We start from the raw sequence: 17,947 nt of genomic DNA, 5'->3' as shown, positions 1-17,947 counted from the left end.
TGTTTTTGGACGAATTTTGAAAGTATCCCATGTAATGCTTTTAGCACTTAGCAATGACTGCAGAGAAAGTTTTTATTACAGCACGGGAGACTATCCTTTTCGAATTTTAGATTTATGATTTTTTTGGAAAGACTACATTTTAACGAATTTTAAAATTTGGGTAGGTACCTTTATCATTAAAAGATTTAAGTAACCTGTGGAATTTGCGTTTTATATTACTTTACGTTTCGTTTTTGTTTTCATTCCGTAGTTAATCATTAGCTTATTCTTTTTATTATTTCTTTTCCCATTTCCTTAATTACATATTTTCGCGAAGTATAATATAATTAAATATTTATTACAGTGAAACATTTCAGACCATTGTAACATACATTCAATTAGATTTCCATTGTTAGAAAGAAATTAAAATTATCCCGATGTTCTGAATAAAATCAGAATTGTATTGGAATAATGCTGGAGGTTTTTCTTTTATTTATGTCGAAAAAGACGACGAATATTAATAAAATTTTCTTCCTCTCTTTTTATTCTCCATTATTTTTCTGTATCAAAATCACTAGCGTCATTTCATGTGCTATTATTTTGTCCGATTTGAATTGCAGTTACGCCATTGCATAAGCCTTATTGCCAACTTATAACATCACTTTATAGGTCACACCGAGGATTAGGGATTTGTTTATTGAAACTATAAATTTATTTCACAATGGTGAAAACCTTTGGCTTTTTGCCATCCGAAATGAAATTTTGGCTATAAAGTTTTACGATTCGTAATGGGTGCAAGGTCTGGCGGCGGCGAGTGAATTTAAAACTAATTAAAACTTAAAACTTTAAATGATTTCATTACTTTGTAGACAAAGAAATTATTAGCCTTGGATTTTATAAAGGCGGCTGTTTCATCGAGATACAAGACGTGATCAATAATGAATTTTGGATTCTTTGCCAAATCTGAACAAAATTCTAATTGTTTCAATTAGTATTTCAGACTTCACCGACGTCTTATTTCTTTTAATTCAAAATATGCAAAATAAATACAGGGTTCAGTATGAGTATGCTATGAAAAAAATGTTTCAAACACATTGTGACCTTGAATATTCCCTAATATGCGTGTTGAGAGATAAATGGCAAATAATCAATATCTCTGTTTGATAATATTGACAGTTTGAGTTATTGATAAAGAATATTAAGGCTCGTTATATGAAATGTATGTATCAAATATTGTAATTAATATAAATATTATTAGTTATATATCACACAAAGTTTCTATTAATACCAAGTTTTGATTAAGACTTGGCGAATTAATGTTTAACGTTATTATTAATATTTGTTTTGTTTTGTTTGGCAGATTTACTTATAATAAGAAAAATAATTAACAGGTTACTGACAAATAATATCAGTTAACGGAAAATTTTAAAATTAAAATTTTGCAAGTTAAAAACAATTTATCGTAACAAGATGCTATTCAAAACTAAAGCTCATTTTTATTGTTTCTGATTTAAGTCGCTTCTTTAACCTATATTTTTGATTTTAATGCGACGTTAAAGACCTATGGGAAAGACTTTGTGAAAAATGATTACTGATTTTATCTCGTCTTCCTGATAGTCAATCGAAGCCTATTTATATCAATTTCGTATTTGTGACATCGTTATCAGATTATTCTGTAATAAGTTTCCTTGGAGAGTTCTCGGAAATATTTTGCGCAAAATAAACATTCTTTCAAATACTTTACTTTTGTTATATTAGTCATATTTCTACTAATTTAGTAATTTATTATTGAGCTATCTACCTTCTCTCCAGAAAATATGTGGGTCTGATGAAAGGTTTGTTGGGTAAATTCATTCAGCTGTTTTTTAGTTTTGTAACATTTTCGAAGGTTCGGAAATTATTCCAAAGATCACAAACACTTCCCAGAAATCGAAATATTATCTTTGACTATTTTTCCCAGCTATAACTTCACGTTACATAAACGTTTACTTTTTGTTCGTAATGTTCCATTCGAAGAAATTCTTGGAAGGAAATGTTTGGTTTAATACAACGGCTAAAAAGTTTTCCAAAAATTATAAGCCGTATTCATCAACAGTTTACCTATCTCAAGTGTAACATAATTTTTAATTATATATTATATATGCTTAAATATATAAAAAAAGCCATATTTATTATTTTAATTAATTAGCAATAAAATATTAAAGAGAGCATAATGATATACGTTTAATAATATCAAAACATCTTAATAAATATCTGGACAAAGGCTATTGCAATGTAACAACTTATGTTTATTTATAAGTCTCTCAATGGTTTCAAATTGGCATTATTAGGATCCAGTGTAATGAGGGTCGGATTTTATTGCCCTTGGGGAGATATCCGATAGCAATTTCAATGGTCTCGAAAGATGGTTTCATGTTACTATGCAGGATGTGTTTAAGATGATAGCCGTTAGTATTTCAGATAACATTACATAGATTAAAACAGTACTAAGTATGAACGGCCTTGGGGTGCTGTTATTCCTTCTGTGAAATGGGTTTGGGTTTTATCTGGTTTGAGTAAATTGTGTATATAGTACTTTATAATAGCTTGGGGAAAAATCCATTACTTTAGGTAGATGGTTATAGTGACAGATTTCTCGTACAGTATCAATAAAACATTTTCAGATTTATACTCGTTTTGAGGTCACATTTCGCAGGAAAAAATATTCATGCTGTTTTTTGTTGAATGGATTCAGTTGTTAGTTAAAAATGAAAGTGAACAAATAGAAAAGTCGGTAAATTTTACAGTTTTTCTCTGACAAAGATAAAAATACAAGCAAGGCGGCTAAAATTGCGAATAGTTCTTATGGTCCCGATACTGTAATCGTAGATTACGTTCAGGAACTTTTGATATTAAAGATGCACCTCGCACACTCACGCCAATAATCAGAGGAATTTTAAACACCAAACTAAACCATTTTAAACACATAGCTAGATTCAAAACCAAGCTTGATCTTTGAGTGCCACATCAATTAACAGAAGAAAACATTTTGGATAGTGTTTCCATCTCTCAAAACAGAATGAGATAGACATTTCTTTAAGGGATGGTGATTGGAGATGAGAAATGAACTCAAACAATAACTCTGTAAGAAAACGATCATGCTCAAAGAGCGGCGAACCACCTCAAATAGTGGTCAAATCAGGACTTATGACCAGGAAGGTTCTGGTGTACTGTTAGTGGGACTGAAGAGGATTATTTATTATGAGTTTCTGCCTTATGACCAAGCACTAATTTCTGATACTCTTATCAACAACTGGACCGTTTCAAGTGAGCTACTCACCAGAAACGGCCAGGATTTGCGAAATGGAAGGGTTTCCACAAGAACAAAGTTTGGCCATACATTACAGTTACCCGCCAGAAACAGCTTGATTGGGAAGATCATCATCCACCGTAAAGTCCGGACTTGGCACCAAACGATTACCATCTTTTTTTTCCATTACAAAGCTCCTTTAGTGTTAAAAAAATTTCATAAAGGGCAGATTATGAATATCGGCTACTAGAGTTTTTTAAAATAGAGACCAGGTCTTTCATTAGAAAGATTTCTTTTACTCCAATTTAATATTTTATTAACAAAGGTTTTGTTATAGTGATTTAAGCTCTCCCTTAAGTTCTCTCGTCTAAGGCCTGGAGTTATATGCTAAATTGATTATTAAATTTTTACTTAATATAATTAACTTTATATAATCTCGAAGGTCCAATATATACAAACCAAAATAATATTATTGTTTTTCATTTAGATTTTTTTTTGGAGAGAAAATTTTTAAAATAAAATTATGTATATCTAAAATGTATGTATGGTTAGACAATATTATAGTTAGAATATACATTATGATGTATTTCAATGAAGTGATATTAATTTGTAACATGAAAATATTATACTACTCTTGGGTTTGATTATTATTTCGAAAGAGGAGACAGTCGATAACTTACACATTCACATAATTACTAACCCCTGTAATAAACCTGTTAAATATAATCTCGAATCATCAGGGCTCTATTCAATAGAGGATCGTGGATCCTTTGTGACACAGCATTCAATTTCTATCAATAATATTATGAGCCTTTGAATGACATTCAAAATAATGAGACGAGCCATTAGCGGTCTTAATAAATAGGGACGTACAAAAATATTACATCGAAAATCCTATTCTCTCTGATGGTATCACAAAAATAATATGATGTTACATGACGTAATAGTAGCGATTGTGAGTGATATTTACGATATTCAGTAATAATTTTTATATACGTACATGTAAATAATTCCTAAAAACGCTTCTATTTTAATTTACACCACAAATTGATAAATTGAAGTTAAAAAAAAAAAACAAACGTTAAAAATTTCGAATTATTTTCCACTTTTGCGGCTTAAAATACATAGCATGTGTAGATTCTATGAGTTTTTATGGAAGGTAAAATATTGTCATAACACTACTGGGAGGTACTTTCGGGAATTGATTTGAATGATAGAATCTTTTGTTTGGTTTTTGACAGTCGTCCTTGAACTGGATACCAAAAATAAAATTGGTTTAAAAAATAAGGAAATAAGTAAATAAATTTCAATGAAAAAAATTAATAATAATTGGCGAATGAATTGCTTTATGATGTGGGTTTCCTTGTATCTTAGTAAAGAGAAAATTTCTAAGAATACTTTTTTTTTCAGTGTGTTTAGTCTGAATATTTTAATTTATAAAAAGAACTTAATGAATATTGAAGCATTATAATCGTGGTTAAGATTAAGAGCCACTTGTAAGGGTAAGGTACTACTAAGGCTTGGTGCCCGTGGTTCCGTTTTTTTATTCCATTAGCCGTCCATTTATTAACCGTCTACATTCAATTCCAATAAAGGTTTCCTTTTAATGATGAAGGACACAAGATCCAGATGGTTTTATAATTGATTTTAAGTCTGACATTTGAACCAATCATCTTTTAATTTATGTAAATCAATTATAAGGAAATTTTCGGTCATATCTTTTTTGAGAAACAACTTCCGTTTGTGATAAGTAAATGGGAGTTTCCTATTACTTTTCCTGCTTTGAAAACGTTCTTTTAAAATCAGATTGAGTCTGTTGAAATTTTTGTCTTTATTTATTAATATTTCATATTAAGTTTATCTTTCAATGTAACTATCGGTCAGAAACAATTTACATATGTAGTATATTTACATATAGTATCGGAGATGCCAGCAGTAAAGTGGGTGCAAGATAAAATTAACTTGCGGCTGTCATCAATAACTGCATTTTTATAAAAACCTTCTTGTTATTCAAGAAATACAAGGATATTTAGAAGAATTCATGTTTTGTTTTGAAGTATCATGGAACGTTACTAAAGTTAGTGATGTCAGCATTGCTGACGTCACTGTTTTTGAATACAATAAATTATTAGTAAGTCCTATTTATATGTATTAACAATAATACTGATATGGATGAACCCTTAATATTAAAATTTATACAATTATATCGTCTTTTCTATCAGATAAATGATTTATATAATTAATAGATACATGGGATTGACCTGCAATTTCTCATATACGTAGAACCAGATAAAATGACACCTTAATTGATTTTACTATTAATAATGACCATATGTAAAACTTTTAGTCTTAGGTATTTAATTTATACGCGTTTAGATTACAATTTAATTGCCAGGGGCTTGTCATAATCACGATGAGTATATTTGGTAGGAGTTTTTAATTTAAGTACCGATTTCATAGAGATTTCTTTTTTCATATATTTCTATACCCTATAATCCAGGGATCTTTGAATGATAAACTTTGACCCTGTTTGTCATTTCTATTGATCATGAAAACTTATACCGAACACATCTCCACGACTTTGCCCCTATTAATAATTTTGTTTTAAGTACTTTAGATACGATTCACATTTATTTTATAATTTGAAGAATAAAAATATGTTTGTTAACAGCAAAAAATGATATAGGATAAAATATAATTGTAAATTTGAACAGTCGTTTTGTTAACATAAAAATATATATTATTTATAGATCTTGTTGATGAACGATAGCAATTGGTCAAAGTTTTCTTCCATTTTCTTAATTTTTCTATTTTACTTAAATTTCCTTTTCATTGAATAAGCATCAATTGTCAATAACTAGAATATTATATAAAGATAAACAAGATTTTATTCTACCAGCGTTTTTGATTGCTTCGTTGCATTTTATGTAAAAACTACATATAATTCAAATAGGATTCTAAGAAAATCTATGGCATATATTTCTAACCTGACTACATTATCCACTAGGTATAAGATGTAGTATTTGTGAATAATATTATTATGCCGCCGTAAAATTAAATAAAGTTTAAAAGCGTTTATAAACGTTCAATATGATTTTTCACGATATAAGTATTTTTTAAGAAAAAAATAATGATTTTCTTAATTTGTATGTCCATCTTAATATTACATTAATCTTATTTAAGAAATCTTTGGCGGTAAATTATAAATACCAAAAGTGACTGATAGACACTTTCATCTCGCCTGCCCGTGATCACGGATACTGTAAAGATGTAGAGGTTGCTGTAAAGTTATGTAGACATAAAAAAACGCGCAGTATCGAAAAAAAATATTTTTATTTAAATGTGTCCACTATAAGACAAACATTTTTTCTTCATATTTGTTTTAAGCCAATGCAAACCTTCAAAAATATCAATTAAATATTATCGATATTCAATAAATTATTCTTCGGATCATGTAAAACAGCCGATATCACGGAATCGAAAATGTACGTTACATAAAATCTGCATTCCAACAAATTGGTTTTCAATATGTTGCAAATTATCTTTAAGATTTGGGTAAATTAAAAGTAAAATCTTAATCGTTAACGTCCGTAATCTCTTATAGGCCATTATGAAAATAAAAAAAATATAAACTTTTCAATAAATACCGAAAAAATTATTATTCCTTAACTATTTCTATACTTTGAACAGAAGATTATCAGGTCTGAATCAATAGAAAATAAATAGGCTTTCTGTTATTATTGAACATTTTGTTTTAGTTTGTTTTAGGTCAGAAAGTAAATAATCTTCGTTCTTGTTATTCTCATTTTCTAAATAGATTATTAGAAGAACATTACCCTTATAAGTGAACATATTACGAGTACTTTTTATTCTTTCATTTGTGTAACGTGTGAAAACATTACTTGTGATTTAAAGACTCTACTGGCACTTAATCGAGTAATCGTAGTCCAAAATACCCATCATCATTTTGACAAAGAGCTCTTACACTGCTGGACTAATATTAGTCCAACATATATGTATTAATATGTATATATCATTATTACACTTGAAAGAATATGTAAGTGTACCGACAGTGAGCTTTGTACCGATACTAAGTATTGATCGGCTTCCTAGGAACAGCTTAGGTTATCACAACTTGGCTAACATTAATAGAAATTTTTATGTCAATTAATTTTAACGCAGGGTTCCAAATAAAAAACATTTTTAATTTCTATATTGATGATGCAGCTTCGTCCCCTTGTACGAAGTTTAATAACGATGTGTGCCATTTAAGTGAAAAAGTAGACGAGAAAGTGGAGCCTTAGTTTTTTCGCATTTGAGTGTCAAAATCACAGCTGAGAAGACTTTTGTATTCGTTGGGTTAGTTATTGTTAGCTTTTCTATAAAAATGGAAAAAAATATTGACGCACACACGACGAAGCTGAAATTATTTTGGCACGTTTATATCGGAATCGATGTCCATTGACGTTAATAGAAATATTGAATCATCACATTATGTACTAATATTATTATTGTTGTTATACGTGTTTGCCACAAAACCTAGAGATCCAGTTCAGATGTTTCTTTGCTTACAGCGTTGTTGTGAATGTCCTGGAGAAAACTGCTACACTAAAAAAGACACAGAAAAAACTTCTCAAAGTTCCGTGTTATAGCCATCAGATAGAAAATCATCTGGAAAATTGAACTCGTGAAGCAAACTAGATTTTTAGCTTCGCAATTGAACACCGCACATTTCGTTTATCTGATTTCGAGCGCTTTTGCACCGTGAATTGGCAATATAGACGACCCGATAATACATCCGACAAACATGTATGTCAAAATATCCGTATCGGGGTATATTAAAATACAACTTTGCATTTTACCTTATCTTAAACTATTTTATCTTCAAACTTCCACAGTTGAATGAGATCGTTATATTTTATTATGTATCATAGCATAAGTTTGAAGTGTCTGTTTTGTAAAAGAAAATAAAATGAAAAATCTCTATATATTTTAATAGGAAGGCGTTTTTATTATTAAGTATAATTCCATTATGTTTGATTTCGATATATATATATATTGAAAAATTGTTATGACTCAATAGCGATATAAAGATTTTTAAATATAAATCGATAATGGGTTAAACACTCATATAATAAGACTGATTAAGCAATTAAGTAATCTTGTGAACGTGTTATTACGTTGTATTAACAAATTTATAATATAAGTCATCAAATTTATAATATAAGTCATCAAATAATTACTGCAATATAAAGAGAAATAGAAGTACACTTAAAGCTCGGAAAAATATTTGTTTTTAACATTAAGTAGTTTTATAAATATAAAATTGAAAATAATATGAGAAATAGATTAAAATTAATTACAGTTGCATATTATACTAAATTTTTATGAAAATTCTATAAATAATGTAAGTCTTTTATATTACACTTATGAGTAATTTCCTTGTAATGATTTGTTAAATGTTTTTGTCCCTTCATTAATGAGGAACCATAAAATTTTATTGGACAGTCATAAAGCACACCTCATAGAGTCTGAGAAGAAGTAATAGGTGTACATGGTAGGCAAACATTTATTACATCATGTTTTTCTCTGGAATATTGATAATATAAAAAAAATCCCCGTTTGAGATTACAAGCCAAGATGAGGTTCAAGATAGTCTTACACAAGCTGTGATAACGGTCCTCATTTGTTACAGTATCACCAAATTGAAAAAAGGGTTTTTTGATATTAAAAAACCTCCCTGCGAAATTCCAAGCGGTGGGAAAGTTCAAAAAAACATTTCCCCATCCTTACAAAGTTTTAATAGCTTGCCGTCCCTGGGGTCGCCCTAAAGTATACAAAAATATACTCGGATATTAAAAACTCCGGACGATGTTTATCCAGAGGATAATTAACAGATTTAAGAGATCTCTACTAGGTGCAAAATTTTAATAATAAATAAATCCGACAGAAGTCATTACATTTTTTGTATAAGTCTCATTGAACTTTTGATTTTATTTATTTAATACGCCTAACAATTTTTGAACGTTCTTGGGATCGTAAGATTATCTTAATTTGTGGCTTTAATATGTTTAAGCTACGACAAACAGTGAAGCCCGGATGAGAGAGATAAGGTAACACTAATACTATAATACATTACGTCATGAACGTCTTACCGCTTTTTATTACGTCTTTAGCTATCTCGTTCACATTCCTCACATTACATACATTATTCAGTTGACCTTTGCTTTAAATATAGCACAGAGCGCAATAAAGTTTCTTTGAATCACGTTTAACAATACTGTTTGAAGAAAAATGTGTGGGTGTTGGCGATTTCACAGTAATAGCGCCTACACAAAACTTGATCTCTGCGTATACAGTTTGAGCTTCGGGATATGAAAGTTTCAGAAAGGTTAGCATAACACTTAGAGCAAATTACGAGTATAATTTCACTTGTTATTCATGTTGACACTCCCTTTCTAAACGGCTCCTCTTAAATGCTATTCTATTCATAAATTTTAGCTCTATATTATTGTGACGTCACCAACTTTGGTTACGTTACTAATTACTTACTAACATCAAAACTGTCGTTTCGTAACAATATTGTTGTAAAAAAAATTGTTTCGATAGAATTACATCATGTACACTAATGAGAGAGTGGACAAAAATGCTTTGAGAAATATATTTAGTAGATAAAAAGAGTCATCCTTTGTGAGATTAAAAATTCATATTATATGTTTCAGAGGATATTTAATCTGCAACATTTTTTGTTGATACAGAGCGGACAGTAATGAACAATGGCAGACTGTTTTGTGAATACGAATCTATTATGTATTTTATATGAAGAGAGCAAATACAATACATATCTTGTATTTCAACCTACAGGTATAAAATGGACGTAATTGGTTTGTGATACCTAAAACATTATATATCAGAAAAAAAGTTAGTGGCAAGTGAATGTGGACGTTTTATTTCCAATGTCTAATAAAAACATAAATAAGAAGCAAAATATTGTTTTTAAAATTATTTTGTATAATAACATATAATGTCTGTTACTAAGTAAATATTGGTATAATTTAGTTTTTAATTTTTGTTAATATTTTTGCGACTATATAGCATATTTTTATTCATTAAACTTAATACGACATACATATTTTATTTGCAGAGTTTAGCGAAGCAATTCCGAGATAAAATTCTATCTCCGGCTTAAATTTAGTGTTTAATAAAAATAAAACTAATACTTACATAGATTTGGGGTTGTATTTCTTGTAACATATTTTCTGGAAACGTCTTATTTCCAATTAATACATATATATTATTTGAGTTTTTTGTATTGAAAAAGTAATTTAACTAATATATAAATAATAAGTACAACAGTATGTGGAGTAAAATTTTTAAGTACATAAAATAATGCTTTAACATTCAGTTAGCATGTGGCTGCCGGTTAAAATTTAATCCAAGATTTAAACAATAAAATATTTAATTGTTCGTAAAAAAGCCGTTACGGGTTATCCTACGTGCAAAAAAGTTATTATACGAATAAACCTAATTTATTTATTGTGTTTGGAATTAATGAAGTTCGAAGTAAAAACAATAAAATAATTATTACAATTATAAAATTAATATAACTTTCAAACGCGATTAAATATACATATATGAGTATTAAGTGAAAACATTATTCCATAATCGATGTCGTTGATTCTACTGTGAAGTAAAACCCATTGTCATATATTCATTATACAGAAACAGTCAACTATGTATTGAATATTAAAGAAAAAATTCAATTAAAATCCAAACATCAAATATTAAATGGGAAAATCTTTGACATGAACAGGATTTGAACCTGCCGCCTATTGCATTAGACTTGAGAAAATATTGTCTTACTTGGGAAGCCATATGACTGCATTAAAAACAAGAATTATGAATTTCCCGTGTTTATTTCATTCTACGTACTCTAAGTACTCTAACGATGCAGTCACTTCAAAAAAAATCTTTCATGTTTTAGGAGAAACTGAAAGACATTTCATTATGTTCATTGTCCGAGATCATTCGGAGGCAAATGCATTCGCTGAATATATAAATTCATTATAAAAAAATGCAGGCAGAATAATGCATTGAAATATTTTTGTATTCTATTTCAGCGTTTTCTAATACCTAGATATGTGTTAACTTAGTATATAGAACAGACGCCCTCAACAAAAATTCTGATTTTTTTTATCAATTAACCTTAAATCTTGTTCAATAGATTTCAAACCGCAATTTTTACAAAATTTAATATATAAATGAGTAATAAATAACTAATTGCAGGAAAAAGCACGTTAGTTTCAATGGAAGTCAGTAAAAAAGATATGGAAATGCAATTAGGTTTTAATCGCATAGCCGCCAACTGAATATTTAACGTTTTGTAAAATCTTTTAGTTTTATGTCATCTCATAAAGTTGAAATGATTTTTTATACATAAGATACTATATTAATAAATTAAAATAAATTTATATATATTTTTTTTACATTTTATGCGATTTTTTATAAGCTATATATTTAATATTGTTCTTTTTTGTTATAATAAATGTCATTTGAGTAATGTAAAGTCCGTACAAACTTCAAGTATTTAAAGATAAAAAAGGATTTTTTAAAAAATTATAATAATAGCACATACACAAATTGTAACCCAATAAGACACAAAGATAATATGTACCCATTGGAATCCACAAGAAAACTATTTATTATGACACTAATAGTTTTCAATAAAAATATCATAAATCAACAGATTTCGATTCTAAATTTGGAGGAAATATTACGCAACTACTTAAGAACCTCAACGTCATTTGTCATTTGTGTTGGGAGATTAGTCCTCCTTATATTTTATATCTCATATATGTATAAGAGACTAATGTGATAAATGAAATACAATAAAGAATTAATAAAATATATCTAATTTTTTTTGGCAGAAATCAGAACTGAAATAAACTCAAGACACAGTTTTCCGATGTTTGTATTTTCATTCATTCTGTTAGATTTATTTAGTAAAATAAAAAATTACTTACAAAGTCAAAACCCTTAATTTTTTATCCCAAATAATATTGTAATTCCAAGCTGTTATTGCAAATCCATTTTTTATTCTGCCCATTTTTTTTTTCTGAAATCGTAGTTATTTAGTTAGTATTTTAACTAACAAGAATTTGAAATCCATAACTATTGAGTAATCAACCCATGAACTACCTCAAAATTTGCACAAGTACATAAATATGTACGTAAAAAATCAAATGAAGCACACCTACAAAGGGGTGACATAACAATATATGAAACCATATATCAGGAATCAAATAATGACCAAATATTCCTTTGAAACTTGAATTTCCTCTTCTTAAATCGTCTGCATAGTGATTATCATACCACCTAATGATAAGTCGAGTAGAAGTTATAGCTGGTAAACTTACTATCTCTGTAAGCCTATCCAATGTAGCCCTTGAAGGCATCCAAATTAAAAGCGGCAGGAATCATAGACGCAAAAAAACTCTAAGCCATAGCCGTGCGCATGAGGAAGGCGGGAGCGTATTGTTTCTTCCACTGCCACTTTATATCAATGTACAAGGTTGACTAGATTGGTTCATTTCAGATCAAAATTCAGATCAAAATCGTTGACAACAACACTTCGATCAGTACTAACTTCGTTACAGTGGCGAATGCTTGCTGCCAACCTTATATCATAATTCATTATTGAAATCTACTAATAACGCACGCTCCACTGCTTCATACATTTTATAATTATTACACGTAAACTTAATGACTTTCATTTCGACGCCTCCAAAGAATATAATAAGCATTATTGGTCTTTTCTGTCAAATGTTTCAAGATACAAAAGGCTGATTTATATTAGAAAATTTTCCTATACCTATGATTTACGAGTACGGGAATGAGAAATAAATTTGGGTTCTGCAGATGAAAATGCAGTGATCAGTATAACAATTAGTGCTATGGTGAAGCAGCCACTAGACTTTAACCTTCCCCAACCCTTACGTTTGTTAATACTAAGTATTTTCCATATTTAAGCATCACATTTATATCATGAACGGCAAGTTTGTACGTCAACATTTTTTTGTCAACAGTCATTAAATATAATTTGCTTGATTTAAACATTTTCCTAAATGTAAGTCTGTCCTGTAGTTTTTAATTATCCACCAAAATTAACACCTACAAATAGATAATCAAATAAGAATACTCCAGAAGTGCTATATCAAAACGATGATACGATTTATTGTTTCATTGAAAAAAAATGTGATCTTTAGAGGTCAGATAAAATACATTAGTTGTTTACGGAGACAAGAAATTAACTTAAAAAAAGGTTCCGAGTTACAATCACGGAATGAAGGGGCTTCAATGTTTTTAACGAGTTCAATGACATTCAAAGTCAAATAGAAACACTGGTAACTGAAACTGAGCTTTTATAGAAAATAAAGTTGAGTAAAGATTTCATAAGTGTGTATCATGCAACTTTAATATGAATAGCGTATTCCAAATTTTTGTTATCCAAAATGTTCAGTGATAAGTTTCACGGCAGTGATAGTGAATTAAAACAATTTTCATGAAACAATTCAAGTCAAGGTAGATCATTTGATAAAGTTCATTAATGCTATTGCAAGACACAGACGACAAAAAAAATATTTTTTTTTCGGTTGAAAGAACTTTACAGATTTTAGCAGTCACTTGTTTAGAAAATAATTATATAGATTAGGGTTGATAACTTCAGAAAGACGCATTTTTTCATACCTCATTACGATATATATCATTTACACATAATTACTTGTTCAACACAACAAAATTACTTGCAGTAGTGTGTCAAAAGTAAAATATAGGTAAGTAATAATTTTTAATTCGATTGGATAGTGCTTGACTGTCATTTCACCCTTTGAAAGCTGAAAATTGAGTCGTAGGTGGTGAACGCACTATCTCATTGTCAGCCTATTTACTCTTTTTTTAACGAAATATATTGGTGACATTATTAAGATTAATAGCAATTATTTAGACTCAGACTTTATAAATTTATATTTTGTAAAGTTAAAGAAAATACTTATTGACAGAGTTAAGTGAATGATGGCCTTGACATATTTTTATGGGGCGATAAACCTTGTGGTATTCTAAGTTTCTACAACGTCAAGATACTACTACTACTTTGACAACAACATCTTTCTTAACTTTAAGGTGCTTAGATCAATTTCCTAAGATTGCAGCAACCCAGATGTCAAACTGTAAATAAACACATATTTGAAAGTTAATGACATCTGGAGCGGTATTTTTCCAATATCTTATGTACATTTATTCGCCGAATCTAAAATATAAGTCTCCCTTTGGCTTTTCGCAGCTAGATATTAAATTTGACCTAAATGTCTAATATCGATACTACAAAGACAAAAAAGTCTTTGTTTGGTAAGGATTCTAACTATCCTACTTTGGTTTTTGCATGGAATAATGCTTCTGATTAGTTTAAAGGTCATAGGCAACATAAAAATAATAATAAACAAATTAGTAAGCACGTAGTATTATCCAGTATTTCTATAATGTAATCCTCTCAGTTTACTGTCTGACAGTTAAAGTATTATCGCAAATAATGCATACCTTGCCGTTAGTAGTTACTACAGATTTACGGTTTCGAAAACCTGACCAAGAAAAATAAGCTGAGTGTTTGTCCCTTTGAACTGGACAAGACACTTTTTTCTCCTAAAAGACACTATCAGCATCAGCACATAAAAGTGCAAACTATGTCAGCCACGTCCATCACCCTTTTTATTTTCCTTTATCTTTGGGAAAGGCTTAATGATATCAAAATTTTAAACTTTCCTCCAAGCTGGGTTAGCAGCTTGTACGACAACAGCCAGTCTTGTTAGTGGGTATTGAATTCTTTTTAAAAGTTTAATTCTACTGAAGGGTCTTGAAAACGGGCAGCATCAGATACCTCACAAAGAAGTTCAACTAACAGGGTCATCTCCTGGTCAGCTGTTCGCAATAGGCAGAAATTATTTTTTCAATACCTGTGTCTACCAACATTCAGATCTTCTAGAATTTGGTATCGTCAAAGGGACGGATATACATATATACCCCGAAACTCCAATGAAAATATTATGAAATCTTTTATCTGGAAATATAGGTTGCACTGCATCTGTATGACAACGAACCTGCCTCTCCGTAAAAAAAATATGAGTGTGGGTTATAAGTATCTGGGTGGTGTTAGACCAGTAATAGATTAAAGTGCAGATATCTGATGCTAGTAAAATTAGAGTAAGTAATGAATGTGAACTTAGTCTACTTAAAAATCTGTTTAAATAATTCAGGACTCCCTAAAATGAAGTCATTGAGTGCCCTATAAAACAGTTTTTTAACCAGCACAGGGCACAGAAGACCTTTTCCACTGACATAATTTGATAATAGTATTTAATGTAAATCTATAATTAGCAGTGGAAAATGATTGTGACCTATTTTTCTTTGAGACCAATAAATTATTATTATTATTATTATTATTCCAAAATAAATACAACAACTACTTCTTCAACAACTTCTTCTACTCACAACATCTCAGGTGCAAAGAAATATTTAAATTGATTATTTAAATAAACTGCTGTAAAATGCACCGAATCCAAAAATAATACCTTTTATTAACTGTAATCCCTCAATGTCTCTAACTCCTGCACGAACTGATTTACGTAAAAGAGCAAACGATCGATGGCTCGGATTCTAATTTTGTGGATCTGTGGTTCGTGCCATTTCAAAAATATATGCACCGCTCTGGAAATGGTGGATTAAATAAAATTGAAATTATTGCGGTTCTTGCGGTAGCCATTTTGTTTTAAAAATGTTACGCAAAAGACTTGTGTACCTGTGAGTAGTAACTGGAACAAATTTAATAGTTATTTTATGTTGTAATGTTCTATGGCTATAAATGAAATCAATATATTTTTAAGAACGAATTAAGTGAAGTAAGCAAAAGTAACTAAAATTCATCCATTTTAATTTTAATTTAATTCATTATTAAATGCTTTAAAGTAATAACAATAAAATACTTTATCATATTCTTATATAAAATATGTAATTTTTTTATAAGTTACACAAAAAATATTTTTTTGTCACATATTGCAGAGCTATTAGTATAACGGATCGTTATACTTCTGTTTCTAAGAACACACTACACTTGTTTTTGAAGATAAAACAAAGTAGAAAACGTAACTTCAAGCTTAAATGAAAAAAAAAAATATAATTTAATAAAAAGAATTCATTCACTAAAAATATCCAAGTGCTAGCATGATGGAGATAATAAATTTATATAAAAGTCGTATATTGTGAAAACAATCCCAAATCTCGCGTGAAATGTTGGATTAGGGATTTTTGAAACTCTTTTGTAATGAAACTCGTACAATATGAATGTGATTTATAGCAACACAAATTAATTGTCTAACCCTCGCCCTGTCAAGTCTTTCTGAAAAATGAAAATGATATCCTTGTAATTGATTTTTTGCTTAATATATTAATTTTATATTGCTGAAAGTGACATTTACAATTTATAATTTTTATTCTAAATAAAAGAAGTTCTAACCATTATGATATAGCAAAACTTATATTACCTTGTTTTAAACATAACAACGTTAAGTAATTTTCATAGGAATTATTAAGAAAAATTTCGGTTAAATCGGTTATCACGTGGGTATATTATATTATATTTGTGCGTCGGCCTCCAGACCAGACATATTTATGTATTCGCGAATTTTAAAGCGCGTTGTGATGATAGAGCTTATGGTTCCTTGGGAAACCAACATCCCCAAAAACCACATCATCAAGGTCAACAAATATTACGAGCTCACTCGAAATAGGGTCGTCGTGGATTTATACGTGGTAGAAGTGGGAGCGAGAGGTATAACGGCTAAATCTCTCTACAACCTACTGAAAGACTTGGGCCTGTCCAGAACTCACATCAATTCGTTCTTGGAAAGTACTTTGAAGGCAGCCCTAGTAGGTTCTTTTCAAATATGGTTAGGTACGGAGAGGAGCTTGGACAGTGGAGGTGAGCGTTTAACGCGCGTTAGTTAGGGGCCCCTTAAACCTACACCTGGGTCGCAAGTCCCAGGCACTGTTGAAGTTCCTCTCCCTGCAACGCGATGGACCCGGCATCCGCACGGTGAATCCATTGAATGCTAAGAGGTTTCGTCTCGTCTAGTCTTAAACTTTTAGAGCTCATTTAGCCATACCAGTTTTCTCGCTTTGAACTCAGCACTATTGTGAGTTTTTCACGGAAATGTGGAAATAAATCTGATTGGATTTTGCATCGTAATATTTCCAAAATTTTAATATCACTTAAATGAAACTAATATTTTTCGGATAAACTACGCGTGATTTATTTTTGTAAAGAACTACATACTCCCGACGTTCCGGCTACTTTTCAGCAACCGTGATCACGGGTGCTGAAAAAAATAAATCACGCGTAATTTATCTGAAAAATATTAGTTTCAATTAATTGAATAAAACTCGCGAAAATCTTAGATCTCATTTAGTATCACTTCTTGAATGTGTGATGTTAATCACAATATTTTTTTTATTATTCTTTATTGAGAATTTCATTGGAAATCTAAAAAAAAGTATTGCTTAAACATACGAAAAAAAACCTTTCAAAAAATATTATTTATAATTTCCTTATATTTCATATTTATAAAAATATAT

At 29.7% G+C, this 17,947-nt stretch overlaps 1 protein-coding gene across 1 annotated transcript in view; it reads left to right on the top strand.

Moving 5' to 3' along the window:
* Positions 1-17,947, top strand: part of LOC116774061 (dopamine receptor 2) — a 79,771-nt gene that overhangs the window by 30,320 nt on the left and 31,504 nt on the right. The window lies entirely within an intron of this gene.

Source organism: Danaus plexippus, chromosome 20, assembly GCF_018135715.1.
Source record: "Danaus plexippus chromosome 20, MEX_DaPlex, whole genome shotgun sequence".
In the NCBI taxonomy this organism is placed as follows: Eukaryota; Metazoa; Arthropoda; class Insecta; order Lepidoptera; family Nymphalidae; genus Danaus; species Danaus plexippus.
The sequence above is the reverse complement of the archived record's forward strand: the minus strand, read 5'-3'. Positions and strand labels throughout refer to the sequence as shown.